Source organism: Hoplias malabaricus, chromosome 12 (assembly GCF_029633855.1).
Source record: "Hoplias malabaricus isolate fHopMal1 chromosome 12, fHopMal1.hap1, whole genome shotgun sequence".
Taxonomy (NCBI): Eukaryota; Metazoa; Chordata; class Actinopteri; order Characiformes; family Erythrinidae; genus Hoplias; species Hoplias malabaricus.
Window position 1 is genome coordinate 23,511,086 of NC_089811.1, and position 16,931 is coordinate 23,528,016.

General features: G+C 44.1%; 1 long non-coding RNA gene across 1 annotated transcript; it reads left to right on the forward strand.

Annotated features, from left to right (window-relative positions):
* The first annotated feature begins 1,211 nt into the window (after positions 1-1,211).
* LOC136664264 (uncharacterized) lies at positions 1,212-16,672 on the forward strand. The gene is made up of 3 exons (XR_010795101.1): positions 1,212-1,381; positions 3,346-3,472; positions 15,690-16,672. It is a non-coding gene; the product is annotated as an uncharacterized lncRNA (long non-coding RNA).
* The last annotated feature ends 259 nt before the right edge of the window (positions 16,673-16,931 follow it).

Genomic DNA, 16,931 nt, shown 5'->3' on the forward strand with positions numbered 1-16,931 from the left:
TCTGTGTCTGGGCCAGATGAGAAGGGGGGAGTGGGAAGGAGGGAAAGAGAGAGAGAAAGAGAGAGAGGGAGGGGAGGAAAAACACACAAGAACTCTGGTTGGTTTCATTTCCTGGGAAGAAAGGAAAAGTTAAAAGGTGGCCCCCGAACAAATGAAACTCAATTTCACGGCACATTATCCCTCCCTGTTCTCTTCTCCTGGCTTTCATTTTCATTAAGACCACAGACAAGCATAAATTAATAATTACTGCCCGAATGTCTAAATGCAGGCCGCACTCCTGTAGCCTTTCATTTTCCACCACGGCCTTGCATGTTCATGCTTGCAAAATGTTAATTTAGATAATGTGGCCTGCCCCTTGTCAGATAATTCTGTTTGGTGCTCTCACTAATACATAATGGTCTTTCTGATTAGATGACATTAAGTCTATCTCGTGTTCAATCAAGCCATACCGATTACCTTCCTCGTCGACTCAAAGATGTCCAGATGAGGAACAGAGAGTCCGATATTTGGTAAAGTCTTTGATAGTTTTGCACTTTATTCAGTTTAATAGTATGGTGAATGTCAAACGAGACGGAGTCATTAGGTGTAATTAACAAAGCTCCAACTAATAAAGTTAACAGAGTGCTTCCGCTTAGATGTGGAGTGGACGTCTGGTGAAAACAGGATAGTTCAAACAGAGTGCAGTGGGTGGGGTAGTTTGGGACAAAACCTTGTATCTGCATAACAGAAACTTTACAGGAGAAGGAAAACGTGTTAACTTTGGAAGTTAATGGAACAGGATTTATTTTTTTTTTCAAAATATGGACACAATGTAAAGACCAGTTTGCATTATCAAATTATGCAAGGAAATGGCAAAAAATAGAAATTGACTATTGTGCCAAATATTTGTCAACACATCATCATCCAATATTTCTTCTGAATGAAAGGGCATTAACATTTAGTTTTTTCCTCTTTGGAGTGAAAACTGCTTTTTTGAAAAGCTATATTCTAGGTGTTGGAACACTTCCTTTTTCCCAAGGGGGGGGGGTTTAGATACTAAATTTAAAAAACAAATAAACAATAAACATTACAAGCTCTCTAACTGGACTGGTAAAATTAATGTTCGGGAAAACGTGCAATTTAGTTAATAATAACAAAAAATTAAAAACAATTGTTTCTTTTAGCTGATTATTGTTGCTGGAGTTCTGGAGATAAACACTAGACCTGGCAACCTTCAGGCGTTCACCTCAGTATGCGCGGTAGAGCAAGCAGTGTTGGATAGTAAACTGTTTTGTTTTTTTTTTAGAAGAGGAACAACTTACAGCCGTCATCAACAGGAAATGGTTAAACTTCCACAGAGCAGCACCATAGGCCTTTGGTGAACAAAAGAGAAATGTTTCAAGTGAGTCCACTGAATTGGAAGACATACTAAACCAACGTTAGCAGCAGTTAGCTCGCTGGCTAAGGCCAGATTCCCTGAGATAGAGCTCTGGTTATTTTGAATGTTAATAAAGTTTTACTGAGTACTAAAACGTTAGATGTAGAACTGGGGCTTGTGTATGACTCAAAGTGACCTAAAAGTTTTATTTTGACCCATTAAAACATGAGAAATGCCAGACTTTTGTGCCTAGATTATCAAAATATAAACTTAAGAAACAGTGAATAACATTTCACAGATGTATAGTTACTTTCATTTTTACTGTAATATACAGTGTTTGACAATAACTTAAAAATGGCAAAGTTACTAGCGAATAAAAATGTAAACATTGTATTAATTTTATGTAAAACGTAAATGGCAAAAATTATAACAAAATTGTGAATAATCATCCTTTTTATATGATTACCTTTAGTCTAATTATAGCACTCCCAGTAAACAAGGAACGTCCCTGGACGTTCAAAATAGGTGTAAAAGTAGTCTGTCCGTCAAGGACATATTTTAAACGTCAATGGACGTCCAAAATCCATCTTAGTTAGTTAGTTAAGTGGTGACCAATCGATAACGTCAGTGGACGTCCAAAATGGGTTTTCTACAAGTAATTTATTTCTGGACCAATTAATAACGCCAATGGACGTCCAAAATACGTCTAGTATTTTAATAATAGTCGTCTTTTCAATGTCTGTGTTTGGACGTCTCTTCAACTTTCATTTTCAACCTTAAGAGAACGTTGATTAGACGGCAGTCATTACGTTATTTCAACGTTGAATCATCGGCTAAATGTTTACTGGGCTGTATCTCTGCCCAGTTGGTATACTAAATATATTAAATGTAATTCAAAGCAAAATTAAAATGCAAGCCATGAAAGTGTTTTTAAAGGTGATGTTTTCCGTGTGTGTGCATTTTGTAGTTCTACAGTTACAATTTATTTTTAAACTTTGTTCTCCGATGATCAGGACTGCCACAGAGCTGGTGGATGGCATGCAGTGACACTGAATGCAGCGGTGGTTTGTTACTGTGTGTTGTCCTTCTGTGATTGGATCAGACACAGACCTGATGCTGAACTTTGTCAACCCCTAAGTTCCACTCCACAATGTTTGCATCTTTGTAGGGGGCAGATATAGAACATAGAATCTACTTATTTGTTTAGGTATTATGTTGTCTCAGGTGGCTTGAAAACTGTTTATGGCCAGAAAAAAGTTCCTATATCGTTTCTAAATGGGCAAAAATATCTTCAGAGGTGAGCATGGTTCTGGATATTTGGGCTAATCCCGGGATGTTTAAAATATTTGGCTCCGCCAATGATGGGGATTATAGAAGTAGCTGAATTCAGTCATAAGGACATATTTTGTGTAAGAGTTTGTTCAGACTGTGATGTTTTCAGCTGGAACAGAATCTGTCCAACACATTTCATTAATTAAGGCTCAACATCAAATTAAGGCTCAACATATTGTCATCCTTGGTTTAGAGCTTTGTTTATTAGCAAAACAGCAGCTGTAGCCAAAGCTAGCGCTAAATTGACCCAGGTTAACATAGCCCTGGAGCTTCTTTTCTTTCACTCTTCACTAGTGTCTGAAAATGGGCCTAAACATGGGGAAACATTTTCAGTAATCTGAGCACTAAACACAGTCAAACAAAGCAGAGTGAGCTTAAAAATGAAGGCATTAGCAGCAAAAACCTGTGTGAATATGATCGCCTCTGGACAATGTCTTAACGAGTGAGTTACACACCAGCCAGACACTCACACACTCAGTGTGTGACTTAATTCTGATTCTTCTAAAATTCCTTGGAATTAATGGCATTTGAAAAGAAAGCACACATGAGACACTCCAGGCTCTGCTAAGAATTATGATAGTTACGTAGAACATCAACACTGAGAAGGTTTTTAGTGTTGAATGAGAATTGATTGAATCTGTTTGTCTTTATTTCAGCTGCATACAGGTGTGGAGTCACAGCCCACCTAAACTGGACCTAAGCCCACCCAGTTAGCCATAGCTAATTCCCAGCATTCCCACTCATGTACATGGCCTCCTTCCTGGATATTCTGCGCACATTTCTGTGAGTTGGACCCTGCGAGGGGAGTGCACAACACCCTAATTCTATCAAAGGCCACCCAACAGTTAATTTCTTGATACCCCACTGGCTGCAGATAAACATGAGGGTTGTTATATCAGCCAATCTGAGCACAGTGTGAGACTTAAAAGAAAAATCTACGATTGTGGTGAAAAACAAAAGTTGTTTGTACTTTTTTTTTTTTATATAAACCTTTCTATCTGGTCCCAGTGTTTATGAGAAACTACATGTTTTTAACGAGCTCTCTTTTGTTTTTTCGTTGTTTACCTTGGGAAATGGCTGTACATATGCTGGATATTTTGCTGTTGGTTCTTCACAGTCAGGTTTGAGACTGAAATGAATGTATTACACTGTGTGCACTGGTGTGAGACATCTAGCTGTAGGCCTCGCTCGAACAGCTGGAGCAGAACAAGACATTGAAAGGCTAATAACCGCTACTGTTAGAGTGCAGGGAACTCAAACTCCCACACTCAGCTAAAGTGAAGAGACTCGAGTTGTGGATACTCAGGCCAAAGACTCAGCTAGAGACACTTAACACTGTGGTGATGGTGGTGGGGAGGTTTGGAGAGGGGGGTTGGGTCGCAGTGGCAATGAGCATTTGATTGACAGAGCATTTGTGGCTTCATTATTGCCTAAAACCGTCACAGTTCAGGTTTCACACACCCAAGACAGAAACCTTTTATACTGGCTCGAAGGGCTGGACCTGATAATATGAAGTTACAGTCGCCCATTGATTGCCGCTATATGTGTCGTTTTTTTTTTCTGCTCTCTTTTTTTTCCAAGGTTGATTGAAACTTTAACCTCATTTTTAATAAAGAAGGGGAAAAAAAAGCCTGAAACGTTTTAGACCTTGAATTCCTACAATGCTGTGTTGAATTATGCAGTGATCAGTCAATTATTCATCTCGGGTCCCTCTCTGTTACAGCCATGCTTTAAAAAGCATGCAAAATGGGGCTGGAGTAAGGCACTGCAGTGTCAACATATTTCCATCAAAAATGCTTACAAGAGAAATCAGTCCGCACAATGTCGATTCGTGTTCTCTTTTCACAAAATTTCCGACCCCAAAAAAGCGCATACGGTCAGCCCTGACACAACGCCAAAGAATGGCTCGTGGACCCTTGAGCATGCAGGCTTTATTGTATTACAAAAAGCCATGAATTTGGGAATGGTTGGAAGTTGAAGCCATAAAAATCTAACAATAACGACAGCCAAAAAAAAAAAAATCAAGGCTAGGGAAGGCTGCTTTAACAAAGCTGGCTTTTGAACACACATTTTTCCCCTCCTTGGAATATTGTGCCTATTCAAGCAGAGAGAATGAAAGGTATCATTTTTCAGTAATGTCTGGTGTATTACTGCATGCGCACATTGCCAAGCTTGGATGGTTTTATTCTGCTAGATATTGTCATTGTTCAATAACACATGTTTTACAACTCAAGCATGAACAATTTTGATTGCCCTTCAGATTAAAATATAAGCACACTGCTTATGTAATATTATACTCAGATTTATTTTTTATTTTTTTGGTTTTGGTGCTGAAATTTACACTCCTCCATTTGAATAATCATACTGCACTGTGCACACTTTTAGTTTCCATTAGATTTGATGCTAAAATTCCAGCTATTACATGCAGTTAACATATTTTATGTGAAGTACAGTGACCTCGGATTGTAAAGGCAGTGTGTGGGCACTTTTAGGCGGCTGTTTGATCATGTGATCACCAGATTATTCTGTATTCTAGATGCTGTCCATGTTGTTAGAAAATTTTTTTAAATGTTTGTGTGGGGTTTTTTTTAAATAATATTTATTTGTAATAATTAGAAAACATCTGCACTTCACACTGTGTGTATATATCGAGATGAATTGATCAATAGAAATAGTCCAAAAATAAGAATAAATCTTATTTTAAGAAATGCATTTAACTAAGAGGCCTTTGCCATTTAAACCTGACCGATGTACCTTGCTAAAGTGTGGATGTGCGAGGAGGGAATCTGTCGGGGGTTTTGTTGAGTTGGAGCTATGGGTTTGTGAAGATCCGCAGTAAAGATTCTCTAATCAAGATGTAAGTTGTGTGAATTTTAATTGCAACAAAATACCTCAGTGTGGTCATAGTGAATTTTAACTGCAGTCGCATATCTCACACACTACACACACTGTGTTTGGAATCATCACATCTATGAAAGATGTGACTTTACTCCAGTACAGACAGAAAATGATGTGAGGACAGGCAATGTTGTGTGAATGAGGTGGGGTAAATTGCACTTTTAATGTACTTTACCACTTTTGAACTTTGGAAACTTATGAAAACGGAAATCTTAATCATATTTAGAATTAAACATTGATACATCTATCTGTAGAAACCGATGCCTCTTTCAAAGCTCGTTTTCAGAATGTTTTTAGCTGATTTTAACTGAATATTATTCATTCATTCATTCATTATCTGTAACCGCTTATCCATTTCAAGGTCGCGGTGGGTCAAGAGCCTACCTGGAAATCATTGGGCGCAAGGCAGGAATACACACTGGAATGGGCGCCAGTCCTTCATAGGGCAACACACACTCACACATTCACTCACACCTACGGACACTTTTTGAGTCCCCAATCCACCTACCAACGTGTGTTTTTGGACAGTGGGAGGAAACCGGAGCACCCGGAAGTAACCCACGCAGACACAGGGAGAACACACCACACTCCTCACAGACAGTCACCCGGAGGAAACCCACGCAGATACAGGGAGAACACACCACACTCCTCACAGACAGTCACCCGGAGGAAACCCACGCAGATACAGGGAGAACACACCACACTCCTCACAGACATTCACCCGGAGGAAACCCATGCAGACACAGAGAGAACACACCACACTCCTCACAGACAGTCACCCAGAGGAAACCCACGCAGACACAGAGAGAACACACCACACTCCTCACAGACAGTCACCCGGAGGAAACCAACACAGACACAGGGTGAACACACCACATTCCTCACAGACAGTCACCCAGAGGAAACCCATGCAGACACAGGGAGAACACACCACACTCCTCACAGACAGTCACCCGGAGGAAACCCACGCAGATACAGGGAGAACACACCACACTCCTCACATACATTCACCCGGAGGAAACCCACACACACAGGGAGAACACACCACACTCCTCACAGACAGTCACCCAGAGGAAACCAACACAGACACAGGGAGAACACACCACACTCCTCACAGACAGTCACCCAGAGGAAACCAACACAGACACAGGGTGAACACACCACACTCCTCACAGACAGTCACCCGGAGGAAACCAACGCAGACACAGAGAGAACACACCACACTCCTCACAGATAGTCACCCAGAGGAAACCCACACAGACACAGGGTCAACACACCACACTCCTCACAGACAGTCACCCAGAGGAAACCCACGCAGACACAGAGAGAACACACCACACTCCTCACATACAGTCACCCAGAGGAAACCCACGCAGACACAGGGAGAACACACCACACTCCTCACAGACAGTCACCCAGAGGAAACCCACGCAGACACAGGGAGAACACACCACACTCCTCACAGACAGTCACCCGGAGGAAACCCACGCAAACACAGGGAGAACACACTAAACTCCTCACAGACAGTCACCTGGAGGAAACCCATGCAGACACAGGGAGAACACACCACACTCCTCACAGACAGTCACCCAGAGGAAACCTATGCAGACACAGGGAGAACACACTAAACTCTTCACAGACAGTCACCTGGAGGAAACCCACGCAGACACAGGGAGAACACACCACACTCCTCACAGACAGTCACCCAGAGGAAACCCACGCAGACACAGGGAGAACACACCACACTCCTCACAGACAGTCACCCAGAGGAAACCCATGCAGACACAGGGAGAACACACCACACTCCTCACAGACAGTCACCCAGAGGAAACCCATGCAGACACAGGGAGAACACACCACACTCCTCACAGACAGTCACCCAGAGGAAACCCATGCAGACACAGGGAGAACACACCACACTCCTCACAGACAGTCACCCAGAGGAAACCCACGCAGACACAGAGAGAACACACCACACTCCTCACAGACAGTCACCCGGAGGAAACCCATGCAGACACAGGGAGAACACACTAAACTCTTCACAGACAGTCACCCGGAGGAAACCCACGCAAACACAGGGAGAACACACTAAACTCCCCACAGACAGTCACCTGGAGGAAACCCAGGCAGACACAGAGAGAACACACCACACTCCTCACAGACAGTCACCCAGAGGAAACCCACGCAGACACAGAGAGAACACACCACACTCCTCACAGACAGTCACCCAGAGGAAACCCACGCAGACACAGGGAGAACACACCACACTCCTCACAGACAGTCACCCGGAGGAAACCCACGCAGATACAGGGAGAACACACCACACTCCTCACAGACATTCACCCGGAGGAAACCCATGCAGACACAGAGAGAACACACCACACTCCTCACAGACAGTCACCCAGAGGAAACCCACGCAGACACAGAGAGAACACACCACACTCCTCACAGACAGTCACCCGGAGGAAACCAACACAGACACAGGGTGAACACACCACATTCCTCACAGACAGTCACCCAGAGGAAACCCATGCAGACACAGGGAGAACACACCACACTCCTCACAGACAGTCACCCGGAGGAAACCCACGCAGATACAGGGAGAACACACCACACTCCTCACATACATTCACCCGGAGGAAACCCACACACACAGGGAGAACACACCACACTCCTCACAGACAGTCACCCAGAGGAAACCAACACAGACACAGGGAGAACACACCACACTCCTCACAGACAGTCACCCAGAGGAAACCAACACAGACACAGGGTGAACACACCACACTCCTCACAGACAGTCACCCGGAGGAAACCAACGCAGACACAGAGAGAACACACCACACTCCTCACAGATAGTCACCCAGAGGAAACCCACACAGACACAGGGTCAACACACCACACTCCTCACAGACAGTCACCCAGAGGAAACCCACGCAGACACAGAGAGAACACACCACACTCCTCACATACAGTCACCCAGAGGAAACCCACGCAGACACAGGGAGAACACACCACACTCCTCACAGACAGTCACCCAGAGGAAACCCACGCAGACACAGGGAGAACACACCACACTCCTCACAGACAGTCACCCGGAGGAAACCCACGCAAACACAGGGAGAACACACTAAACTCCTCACAGACAGTCACCTGGAGGAAACCCATGCAGACACAGGGAGAACACACCACACTCCTCACAGACAGTCACCCAGAGGAAACCTATGCAGACACAGGGAGAACACACTAAACTCTTCACAGACAGTCACCCGGAGGAAACCCACACAGACACAGGGAGAACACACTAAACTCCTCACAGACAGTCACCTGGAGGAAACCCACGCAGACACAGAGAGAACACACCACACTCCTCACAGACAGTCACCCAGAGGAAACCCACGCAGACACAGGGAGAACACACCACACTCCTCACAGACAGTCACCCAGAGGAAACCCATGCAGACACAGGGAGAACACACCACACTCCTCACAGACAGTCACCCAGAGGAAACCCATGCAGACACAGGGAGAACACACCACACTCCTCACAGACAGTCACCCAGAGGAAACCCATGCAGACACAGGGAGAACACACCACACTCCTCACAGACAGTCACCCAGAGGAAACCCACGCAGACACAGAGAGAACACACCACACTCCTCACAGACAGTCACCCGGAGGAAACCCATGCAGACACAGGGAGAACACACTAAACTCTTCACAGACAGTCACCCGGAGGAAACCCACGCAAACACAGGGAGAACACACTAAACTCCCCACAGACAGTCACCTGGAGGAAACCCAGGCAGACACAGAGAGAACACACCACACTCCTCACAGACAGTCACCCAGAGGAAACCCACGCAGACACAGAGAGAACACACCACACTCCTCACAGACAGTCACCCAGAGGAAACCCACGCAGACACAGGGAGAACACACCACACTCCTCACAGACAGTCACCCGGAGGAAACCCACGCAGATACAGGGAGAACACACCACACTCCTCACAGACATTCACCCGGAGGAAACCCATGCAGACACAGAGAGAACACACCACACTCCTCACAGACAGTCACCCAGAGGAAACCCACGCAGACACAGAGAGAACACACCACACTCCTCACAGACAGTCACCCGGAGGAAACCAACACAGACACAGGGTGAACACACCACATTCCTCACAGACAGTCACCCAGAGGAAACCCATGCAGACACAGGGAGAACACACCACACTCCTCACAGACAGTCACCCGGAGGAAACCCACGCAGATACAGGGAGAACACACCACACTCCTCACATACATTCACCCGGAGGAAACCCACACACACAGGGAGAACACACCACACTCCTCACAGACAGTCACCCAGAGGAAACCAACACAGACACAGGGAGAACACACCACACTCCTCACAGACAGTCACCCAGAGGAAACCAACACAGACACAGGGTGAACACACCACACTCCTCACAGACAGTCACCCGGAGGAAACCAACGCAGACACAGAGAGAACACACCACACTCCTCACAGATAGTCACCCGGAGGAAACCCACACAGACACAGGGTCAACACACCACACTCCTCACAGACAGTCACCCAGAGGAAACCCACGCAGACACAGAGAGAACACACCACACTCCTCACATACAGTCACCCAGAGGAAACCCACGCAGACACAGGGAGAACACACCACACTCCTCACAGACAGTCACCCAGAGGAAACCCACGCAGACACAGGGAGAACACACCACACTCCTCACAGACAGTCACCCGGAGGAAACCCACGCAAACACAGGGAGAACACACTAAACTCCTCACAGACAGTCACCTGGAGGAAACCCATGCAGACACAGGGAGAACACACCACACTCCTCACAGACAGTCACCCAGAGGAAACCTATGCAGACACAGGGAGAACACACTAAACTCTTCACAGACAGTCACCCGGAGGAAACCCACACAGACACAGGGAGAACACACTAAACTCCTCACAGACAGTCACCTGGAGGAAACCCACGCAGACACAGAGAGAACACACCACACTCCTCACAGACAGTCACCCAGAGGAAACCCACGCAGACACAGGGAGAACACACCACACTCCTCACAGACAGTCACCCAGAGGAAACCCATGCAGACACAGGGAGAACACACCACACTCCTCACAGACAGTCACCCAGAGGAAACCCATGCAGACACAGGGAGAACACACCACACTCCTCACAGACAGTCACCCAGAGGAAACCCATGCAGACACAGGGAGAACACACCACACTCCTCACAGACAGTCACCCAGAGGAAACCCACGCAGACACAGAGAGAACACACCACACTCCTCACAGACAGTCACCCAGAGGAAACCCACGCAGACACAGGGAGAACACACCACACTCCTCACAGACAGTCACCCGGAGGAAACCCACGCAAACACAGGGAGAACACACTAAACTCCTCACAGACAGTCACCTGGAGGAAACCCATGCAGACACAGGGAGAACACACCACACTCCTCACAGACAGTCACCCAGAGGAAACCTATGCAGACACAGGGAGAACACACTAAACTCTTCACAGACAGTCACCCGGAGGAAACCCACACAGACACAGGGAGAACACACTAAACTCCTCACAGACAGTCACCTGGAGGAAACCCACGCAGACACAGAGAGAACACACCACACTCCTCACAGACAGTCACCCAGAGGAAACCCACGCAGACACAGGGAGAACACACCACACTCCTCACAGACAGTCACCCAGAGGAAACCCATGCAGACACAGGGAGAACACACCACACTCCTCACAGACAGTCACCCAGAGGAAACCCATGCAGACACAGGGAGAACACACCACACTCCTCACAGACAGTCACCCAGAGGAAACCCATGCAGACACAGGGAGAACACACCACACTCCTCACAGACAGTCACCCAGAGGAAACCCACGCAGACACAGAGAGAACACACCACACTCCTCACAGACAGTCACCCGGAGGAAACCCATGCAGACACAGGGAGAACACACTAAACTCTTCACAGACAGTCACCCGGAGGAAACCCACGCAAACACAGGGAGAACACACTAAACTCCCCACAGACAGTCACCTGGAGGAAACCCAGGCAGACACAGAGAGAACACACCACACTCCTCACAGACAGTCACCCAGAGGAAACCCACGCAGACACAGAGAGAACACACCACACTCCTCACAGACAGTCACCCAGAGGAAACCCACGCAGACACAGGGAGAACACACCACACTCCTCACAGACAGTCACCCGGAGCAGGACTCGAACCCACAACCTCCAGGTTAATGAAAAAACCTGTTTGTTTTTATTTGTTTGTTTGTTTGTTTTTACTTATTTACTTATTTTTTAAACTGATTTTTGCCTCAATGGAATCAGTTCAATTACTAGTCAGGGTCACATTAAATATAATAGAGGTCACATTTTATGCCATTATTTTAAAAACAGGAATTGTTACCCATGAACCTATTGCCATTACTGAAATATCAGTGCTACTTCTGTGACAAATTCTTTGCAGCTGATGGCAATCTCGCAGAATAGCTTTTCCTAGTCTTGCTTCCTTCACCTAGAAGTTACTATAAAGTTTTGTGCATACAAGGTTCTTGTCCAAATGATGAATACATTGACACCTTATTGTGTTGCTTTTTTTTAATTAATGCTAATGTCCTCAACTTATCCCCCGCTGTGTATAAAAACACAATGCTTCTACACAGATCAACCTTTAAATTATATTCTCTATTTGTTGTCCATTTTACCAGCTCCATTTACCATAAAGGTGCACTCTGTAGTTCTTTTATTAAAAATAAAATGTATAATTTTACTTTACAAACAGTCAAATTGCAAATACAAGGACTGATTTTTTTTTCTAAAACTCCTTAAACGCTGTTGCACTAGTGCTCAGGTTTTGCAGCATAAATACGTCCATATCCTCATGTACAATTTCAAATATCAGCTTAAAACACTGCTTTTTACCCTCACGTTCAAACTATCAGTACCATAAATGTTAGTTTTCTTTATGTTGTCTGCCTGATGTTGTATTTTTCATAGTAACTACAACTTGTAATCATCTGTGGGTTCTTGAAAATCACTTCACAAATGCAAAGTATTATTATTATTATTATTATTATTATTAATCATGGGTACAACCCATCTTCACAATCAGTGATGCCTTTGACCTACACATTCTTTGTCTTGTCAAGTTCTACACACTAGATATAAAAAACAAAAGTGTTTATGGTATGAAGCAGTTTCTGCTTTGAGCCTATGCTGAGAAGTCACTGTTGATTGGTTGGGAGATATTTGCCAAAAGCCAGGTGTTGTATAAATGTTCGTTTAGGATTTTTGAGTTTGGACACAGGGTAATGCTCTAAAAATGGATTATTACTTACTATCATGACCATGTCATGGATGCTATCACTGAACCAGTGTCACGTCGGTGCAGAACAAAGGGAAGAGGCAGGAGTGCAAAGCCTGAACAAGCCTCTAGAGCCTGGGATTTTTCTTCATTTTGTGCCTCTGTCAGAAGGAAAGGTTGGATGGATGCTGTGCAAGGAAAACACACACCCCCCGTGCACATACACACACATGTAGGAGTGTACACGCACACATACACACAAGCTATTAACCTTCCTCCAGCTCATCAACTTTATTTCGCAATCTTCCTTCAGAACCATTAGAATACCCTGAAGAAATGACTTTCCAATTAAAGGGGATCCAGGAGAAGAACGCCTTTTTATCTCCAACTCCTGGTGTTCTTTATTCCAATCATTGAAATTGGAATTGATTTTTCAATTTAGCCACTGACTGCTATGGACACACAGCAGAGGGGGCACCAAATAGAGTTGCATTTTGGAATATTTGTCATGGCGATGTGGCCCTCATAAATTCAAAGTGGCCATGCACAATTTAATGTGTTTTCTGCAATGACACAGTGGACGACAGGTTTTTAACACAGCATGGCTACACTGAGGAAGCCCACCCCGGCCCATCAGGAGAGACTCCCACTGTCAACACATGATGGAGATATCCTTCTGCCTTTTATTTCTCTCAAAGTTGAATTATTCAAGTTGAAACATGAACTAATTTGGCTAAAACCTCAGACCTTAGAGCGTAGATGGCCTCAGCCGCTCTAAAAGATCTGCTACAGTATGAAGTGTGCCAGCTGCTCTGATGCCTCTTGTACTGTACATTCAAGGAGATCTTTTTTTTTCTTTTTGCCTGTTGTCTCCAAGTGCCTTCATGAATATTCGTGAAGTGTATGAGAACACTAAAAGGCTGGAAACCTTAAATAGAATGCCTGTCTCAAAGGAGTCAGAAAAAACAAGGAAGCTGCGCAGCTAAAGAGCATTTACGGATTCTGCTGGTGTCTTTGAGATTAAGGAGTAGATTAAAAATAAAGTATGAAAAAAGGACTCAAACTGAATCATAGGGTCAAATGAATGATTAGTAAAGAGCAAAGATGGATACCACCAAAGCTGGGAATTTACTACTAAATATTTGTTCATGTACATATACTTAAGTAAAATATTGATGGATTTTTACTTGCTTGTGCTTGAGTATTGTTTTTGTTTTTGACAGTGTCTGTGCAGCTTTGTGACTGGTCAACCCACTGATGAATATTTATATATTTAATATCTAATCTTTTATTTTAGACCAAAAGTAAACTTCCCAAAAACAGCTTAGGTAGAAGTACATAATTTCAGCTCACTGGGTACTTCATATACAACTGCAGTGGAACCTAGTGTCTAGTGTATCACACAGGAGCTGAAGTTTGTACAGCTCTCTTCCTTACGATTTGTATCCTTTTGTCAAGTACAATCCCTCAGTATTTACCTTTTGTATGTGCACTTTAATTAACATAACTCAGAAGTTTACCTATTGATACAGTACTGTGCATACACATCTTTTGTTCTGCATGAGCTTCGTGAATATGCCCATGAGGGGAGCGTGTCACAAGGTAGGCTACTACAGCAAGTATGGCCTTTCTCACGCAATCGGAAAAAAAGTCTGTGTCACCTGCGTGCGCATTTGTGTACGCTCTTCGTTCTAGATTCCGGGAGATTTTATCTGACTTGCAGGCATCAAGGAGCCGTCTGTAATATGCGTGAGACTCCGGGAACTTCCGGGAGACTTGGGATGTCTGATAACTAGTAACTCTACTTGAAAGCCAAACTCAGGCTACTCTGTATGAAGATGTATTAAGGACACAGAGCGATCGTTGCCAAACTGGCTCGAAATCTCACAAAAGATTTTTTTTTTTTTTTTGGGAACTATTGACTTATTCCTTCCATATCCTTTATGGGTCTCTGTTATGTTACCACCACACAAACAATATGAATTTTTTTTATATAATATTTAGAAATAAGCAATACCTGGATGAATGTTTGGAGGCAGTGAGTACAAACCTGCTGTACGTTTAAGTGTAATGTCTTGTGTTTAGGTAAAAAAAATGACACTGGAAACAGGACTATGTAGTTATATGTGGTTTAAAAAAAAAGGCAGAAAAGCAGACAAATACATTATATAGCATGTCCCAGGGTTGTAAAATCAAGCAATAAATGTCACTGTGGTTTTACTGGGCGCTTATAATGTATTTTTTGCCATTTATTTCCGTGCTTAAACGTGAGACAACAGTGAAGTTTGGTGGAAGGTTGTTAGAAACTAGAATGTTACCTGGAAAAAAAAATTAACTTTAGGGGCTTGCGACTCACAGTCATCAAAACCTAAAGACTGTTCTTAAGGGACCATGAAAGAAAGTATAACTGAGAAATGTTTGGTGGAGCCAGCCAAGGTTCCATGTTTTACAGGCCTCAGCTACTGTGCAGCACCGCCTCTAACAAGCCATCAACATTTACACTGTAAAGTCCCTGCGCCTCAGCCTGGCGGAAACAATTGTCTTCTTCGATTACAATTGGAATCAGATGTACTTGGTTCTCCCAAGCAGGCCTGTGAAGTCCACAGCAGCCCTGGCAGCTGCCTTATAATGAGCATTTATTGTTTCCCCAGCCACAAATACCACTTTTATAGGGTCAGGTTCAAGGCAAAATGATTTTCTCTGCGCTTGTTTTACAGGAGCCTTTAGAGGAGAGAAGAGGGGGACTCGGCCGAATGATGGTTCACTCTCAGCTTCCTGACAGCTGTGCTGCCTTGTTTGTGTCTCTCTCTCTCTCTCTCTCTCTCTCTCTCTCTCTCTGGTTCTCTGGAGCTGTTTAATATAGTTGTGCTGCAGGAATACGGAGGGGAAGATTAATGGACACAAAGGCTGGGTGGCAGTTGTGAGGAGATGCAGGACAGAGCAGGCCAGCAGCCATCTGTTCTCTTCTCCGTTACAGCTTTCTTAATGGAGGACGTGTGGACGAGAGGACGGCAGCAACTGGCCACCGTGCAGCATCTCCATATCATAGAGACAGAAATAAACTGTTAGTGAGAAAGAACAAAAAGCCAGTTTCTTCAGCCCTGTCTGTATGGGTATAGTTACTCAATTCTATATTCTTTCTGTCTTGACAATTTACGGTTTGTTGTTGAGGGACCCATTTGTTGTAAACTGGCCAAAATGTTGAAATGGCCTAAATGCACCAAGACCTGTTCTGCAATTAAAGACTGGATTGGTATTCCACTTCAGGCCAGTGTTTCACAATGTTTATCATGAAGAGTTACTGTATAACGCATTGTAGTGTATATTCCACAGTAGCAACACCCCAGATACAGTTGATTCAAGGTTACTGAGTTCAAAATATGCAAGTTAATATGTGTTCACTATAATTTAAAAACCGAGGAAATTATTTTCTGTAAGGGGAGACCACCGGGGTCATGTGAAATAAGGGATAGTTTCTGGCCCAGATTTAGAATAAGCAAGGACTTATTTACATTGGTGAATTCACTAATGATTGTTAGATGTTATTTCATACAGGTTTGGTGTAAGGATGCTTAATGTAGCCCACAAGATTAAACAAATTAATACAGATTATTCTTGGAATATTTTAGAACAAAATATAATGTCATTTTATACAGTAAAGCTTTTTAAGTACTTGATTAGACTTTACACTGTGACTCCACCCTACAACCTGTTCAGCCATGGATCCGCAGGCTGTGTGTTAACTTACTCTGCAGCAGACCATTAGAGTAACGTCTGGGGTGGCTGAGAAACTCAATTTTTGTAAAATTTAAAATGTCTTTTTAGTTTATTGCCCTCAAAATTCTGAAGTTCAAGGTCTCCAGTCTGTTTTCATGCTCAAAACTTGTCTAAAGTGTTTACGAAACACCAGGGTCTGTAATTGGTTTTTAAAAACAGAGTCTCGGACCAGTGTGCTAGGT